Source organism: Myotis davidii, unplaced genomic scaffold, assembly GCF_000327345.1.
Source record: "Myotis davidii unplaced genomic scaffold, ASM32734v1 scaffold1709, whole genome shotgun sequence".
Classification (NCBI taxonomy): domain Eukaryota; kingdom Metazoa; phylum Chordata; class Mammalia; order Chiroptera; family Vespertilionidae; genus Myotis; species Myotis davidii.
In genome coordinates, this window is record NW_006299721.1 from 33912 (window position 1) to 39875 (window position 5964).

At 37.9% G+C, this 5964-nt stretch overlaps 1 pseudogene; it reads right to left on the bottom strand.

Moving 5' to 3' along the window:
* Positions 1–3413: 3413 nt before the first annotated feature.
* LOC102766878 lies at positions 3414–4018 on the bottom strand (annotated as a pseudogene).
* Between the last annotated feature and the right edge of the window lie 1946 nt (positions 4019–5964).

Below are 5964 nucleotides of genomic sequence, written 5' to 3' on the forward strand. Positions count from 1 at the left end.
TGAAGTCCTGGTGTGATGTATATGGGTACTACTATCCTCTGTTTTCAAAGATGCTGCTTCATGAAGGCAGGTCACAGTGTCTGGGTGACTGAAATGGCTGATTAGGGACCTGCATACCAGTTTCAAACATAACTTCATTCTTCAAAATGTTACCTTTTATATTCACAGCCACTTTTTGCTTGTATACAAAAGGCTAGAAAGCTCTAGGCCACATTTCAGTGCCTACAGCTATAGATATGAGATATGGACTTAGGAAGAGAGAGGAGTGAACAGTGTGGGAACAAGAGTAGCAGGGAGACATGATGCTTGATTAACTCCTCATCCTTAGACTAATGGTTAGAACTTCTGAAGGTACACTAGCACTTGGGTAATAACTTCATCACAACAATGTACTTTGCGTTATTTTCAACAAATCTAATCTTGCATGGTTAATCTTGCTCTTCTGATTTTGCATGGTTTTGTCTATCTTTTTCTCATCTTGCTTCTTGGTGTCCAAGATATGATTTAGAAAGATAACTGGCTAGAGAGAAGACCTAAACTATTCATGCAAGAGCAAACCCACAGCCTCAGCCACAATAACCAACTGATTTAATAAGACATCAACAAATATTTGCCAACAGAAGTCCAATGTAGCCACCAATGGGTGTATCTCAAGACTCTAGCTACAACAGAAAATGAAATGATTCCCTAACCATCCCAACACATACTTTTTGGTCAGAGCTTGACCCAAAGGCTTTCTCCACTCTACCACATTGATTTTAAATAAGAATTTATTATGATACTACGATCCCAAAGAACTAGCTCTACCAGTTTAATTATATGATCTTGTGAAGATTACTTAACGTCTCTCAGCATTATTCCTCATAAATAAGTGAGTATAATAATACTTACCTCTAGGGATGGTATGAGGAATAAATGATAAAATCAATGTTAAGAACTTATCATTATGCCAGGTACATTATAAGTGCTCAGTAAGTGTTGGCAATGATCATTTTTTGCAATCTATTTTTCTTGGTTTCCTTTGCTTCCTTCTATCTGGATAAAATAATGAATGACTATACCAAGACGTGTTTATTGTTATTCCCCTCTCCCTTATTGTGTAGAGTACCTGTATTCCTTGCAAATTAGAAGGCTGTTTTAAGTTGAAATATCTCAGCTACTAGAATTTATACTGTGTCCTACAGAAAATTTTCCTCTTCACATTGAGTGGAATTTTCTTCCTTGCATATCACCATTCTTCAAAGGGCTTGGGCATTTTGAGGTTTTTGTTTTCTTTTTATTGCAAAATTGACCAGGACTTCAATTCCTCGAAGGATTCACTTGAGATAAAGACTGACTTGCCTGTAACATGAAATTTCATTTAAAGCAGCTTTAGGTTGTGAGAGCACAAGAGACTGAGAGCAAAAAGTGCTAGGCTTGGCTACCCAGCTGCTAGTTCCATCAGCAGGTCAGCAAGCAGCCCCATCCATTGCTATGTGATTTCCTAAGAAACAGCCATTTGCCCTAACACCAGAGCACAGAATCCAATGATAATACTCTAAGCAGATTTTTTGAGAAGATATGTGTTTTCACAGCTATGGCACTCAATATAATAATGGTCCATACTTGTGGCCTTCCCTATCAAGGCCTTGAGTAGGTCAATAATCTCTATGGAAATCATCTTGCATCATATCAGGGTGGAAGAACTGGTTGGAGAACCTGAGAAAAGGGTCCAAATATTCTGCCAAAATCTGAGCCTTTCTCACTTCCTAAGGGATTTCTGAGATTTTAAAATAAGGTAAATTTTCTATTAGGAGAGGTTTGGAAAACTCTTCTTCCTACTTTCTTAGGAAATGAGAGTGATATGAAGTTTGAAATAGGTTCACTCAAGGAAGAATGATTCATGTGCTGAGTGTGCACCAGTAATTTACTTCTCCATTTCTTCTGCCATAAATTTAAATACTTTCAGTGAGTCTGGGCTCTCCCAGGTGGCACCTGGACACTGATCTATAACTTGAGGAAGCAAGGCTTTTGGCCCATTTCAGGGCAATGTAGGCACCAGGAGAGGGCACCATTGTGAATATCGTGACTAGTACAGTCATATGTTCACAAGACAGCAAAACTAGTGACCACTCATGACTTTAATATACTAACAACCACTTTATAAATTATAAATAAAATATTCAGGCACCTGTTGATAGAAATTAGGTAAGGGGAAGTTAACCATTAAATCTGTGAATTTATTAGTATATTTTATAAAGAAAATGTCTATTCACCTAAGTATGTGTTTACTTGAAAACAAATATAGATGAAGAAGAATAAAAGATAAGCTTGGAATCTTTCTATAAATTCCCAAAGACTTCACAGTTGCCTGACATCCGTTGATAAAGTAAAAGTTTAAAGAGAAAATAAGACCATTACAAACAAACCCTAAAAATAGGGTGAAAATACTTCTATCCATCCAAAATTAATGATATTTATATTTAAATAGAGGCAACTGTGGAAAATGGCAACCTTGAAAACTGGGATTCTGCATCTATAATAGGTTTGTTCCTAGGCATTTGGGCAAATAATAAAGAGGAAAGAGGTACTATGAGTACCATGCTCATTCCAGAGAGTAAATACATAACTCAGAATCATCTCCTTTTGGCATCTATATTAATTATAATGTTTTTTCTTTTTTGTTAATCTTCACCCAAGGATATTTTTTCAATTGACTTTTTCTTTTTTAGAGAGAGAGAGATGAAGGGAGGCAGGGAGAGAGAGATGGAGGGAGGGAAGGAAGGAGGCAAGAGAGAGAGAGAGAGAGAGAGAGAGAGAGAGAGAGAGAGATATTAATAGGGAGGTAGATAGAAAGTTTAATTAATCTGCTGTTATTTAGTTCTAAAAACTACTCCTCAAAGCTCAACTTTTGTAAAACTAATATTGGCTTATTTGACAGTCAGGACAATCTGCCCCTCCTGAAAATTTTGCTTAGCAGCCATGAGCCCTGGAATTTCCCATCTCTCTCTGTAAGATGAATTTAACATTCATCCCTCCACTCACAGGAAGGGGAAGTCTACCTCCCTATTGCCTGAGAAGGCACTAACTGATAGGGAAAAGGGTATTTGTATTCCATGCCATCCTCTCTGGGGGCAGCTGAGTAGAGAAAATGGGGAAAGAAATCAATAGGCCAATAATTGATGAGAAGACTTTGATTCTAACTGATTTCAGAGACATTTTTATTTATTAACATATTGTAAAACAGAAAACAAAAGATCCAGGCAGCTCATTTTCTAGGCCGCTGGCAATGAATGTAGTCACCACTGTTTTGGAGTGTGTAGGGGAAGAGCCAGGAATGGAGAGCAGAGCCAACTCTGGGTCAGGGTCTTGCTGACTATGGACAGTAAAAGGAGTCATCAAAGGGGCAGGCTAGCCATGTTCACAGGCAACAACTATGTCTCTGGACCCTGATGCAAAGGGACAAGCAAGCCATGTTCATAGGCAACATCTATGTCCCTGAACCCTGATGTGGCTCTGTGCATCGGTAGGGGGGCCAGGGGGACCCTCTTTATGCCTGAAAGTAGTGACCTGGAAAGGTGACCTGCTTATTCTGAAATTTTTTCTCTAAGGCATTCCATTCTCATCTTCACAGATGACCTTGATGTTGTTACTGCTGTCTTTGCAGAGTGAAGTTAGCTGTCATCTCCTCATCATGGTTTTATAGTATCTGCCATTGTGGCCACTTGGATTGGCATCATAGTTCTGGGCCAGGAAGAGTCTGTACCTGTTGTCATTTGAGCCAGAGTCAGTGGGGTCAGACCCAGACCCAGCATGAAGACCAGCAATAGAAGACCCAGGGCCATCATCATCTCTATTAACAAAGGCTCCTGCCAAGGGCAAAAGGCATGATAGGGCAAATTAGGCTAAAAGAACAGGTACCCTCAGTCACCTAAATTGCATATTTTATTTTCCTCATTAATCTCACATTTCTTGTCAATCCATTCCTTTGGAAAATCAATCTAAGTTTCCTGAACACAACTTCCAGCCCCAAACATTCTTTCCTATTCCTTAAGACTCACTGAGTATTTACCTTTCTATCAGTCATAGCAAGCAATATCCATTAACACTCTCATTCATTTGTTAATTAATTGCATAACAAACATTACATATGTTCCTCTGGGTACAAGGTGCTGTGCTGGGTCCTGGCACACAGAGACCATTAAAATATACCCAAGTCCTCCCTAAAAGTAGGTGTAGCATCCATGGGGAAGGGATAGGAGCTCCAGTTCACGGAGATGAGACACTAAGATAGGAGACCTATCAAAAAGATGGAATTCAAAAAATATGTTTAATTGATTTTAATCAGATAGGAAGGGAGAGAGAGAGAGAAGGAGAGAGAAACATTGATGTGAGAGAGAAACATCTATTGATTGCCTCCTATAGCACCCAGATGAGAGACCAAACCAACACCAGGGCTTTGATCTGACCAGGAATCCAACCGGGAACCTTTTGGTGCATGGGATGATGCTCAACCAATTGAAGTATACTGACCAAAGAGGTCAAAGGGGGACTTCTAATGAACCCTAAACCCAGGAAAGGGTGAATTGGCAGATTGTTAAAGTCAGAATTCCAGGTATTGAACTCAATAAACCAGCTGGCTATAAGGAGAGCAGTTGAGTGCAATTTTGCCCTGAGGTAAATGGAGACAGATCTACCAGTAATTCTTCAAGACTTAGTTGGTTGGTGGCTAAAGGTGGAATTATTATGTACTATTTAGAAAATACAGAGAGGAGCATGGAAGAATCAATGCAATTCCTTGAAGTGGGTTTGGGTTAACTTTTATAGAAGATTAGAGGAAGAAGAATTCGAGCTTATTCTTAGAAACAATGTGGATTATGCTCAGAGAATATTTTCTAGTTTCCCTATAAATGTACATAGACAGTTATACAATAGGCAAGTGATGTTATTATGTGATAAACAACAACAAAGAAAACCTCTTCAGAACTTTCCTCAAGCCAAAGACCTTATAATTGGCTGTAATGATTTCTTAACATCTTCCTGAACAGAAGAATAAGCCCTAGCTGGTTTGGCTCAATGAATAGAGTGTCAGCCTGTGGACCAAAGAATGGTTTGATTCAGGTCAAGGGCATATGCCTAGGTGCAGGCTCCTTCCTGGCCAGGGCCCTGGTTGGGGCTACTGCAGCAGCCAATCAATGAATGTGTTTTCCTCACATCGATATTTCTGTCTTTCCCTCTCTCTTCTACTCTCTCTAAAAATCATAGGAAAATATCCTTAGTTGAGGATTAAAAAATTAAATAAATAAAGTATTTTTTTAAAAAAAGAATAAGGAAAAGAAGACAATTGCTACCATCATCTCTCAAGAGTTTTCAGTCTAAACTATAGAACTCACACTTCCCAGGGGCAGTGTGTCACAGACACTCAAATACACCCATAAAGTAAATATAATGCTTCTTCCTGGAGTATGATTTTATCTCAATGATAGCTATTAAAATAGAATTAAACAAGTATAGATTATAACAAAATAGAAAATGAATTTCTTATGAACTTTTAAAACTTTATGTGTTGAGAAATGTGAAGATTTGAGGACTGAAAACTATTTGGAGTTTGCAGCAGGCAGTTTCTGACAATACTTTTAGTTCTTTGGAGAAAAATTTAAAGAACATTCAGAGCCTTTAAAAACCACCATATCTCCCCCCACATTATATCAAATATATGCGAGTGTTCCCACATCCAATAATAAAAGTGATTTTTCACAAAAATTTGAAGCAAATTTATATAATTTTGTTTTTCAAATTGTTTGTGTATGAGGAACTTATTTACTTTATGACTGCCTATGATTTCTTAGCAACCATCACACTTAATGAGAAATTCTTACAATGGGAGAAAAAATTGGATCTTCAAGTTATTCTTAAGTGTGATGTAATTCATATAAATCCTAAATTAAATGAAAACCAATGTTACATTTTCATAGACATTAAAAT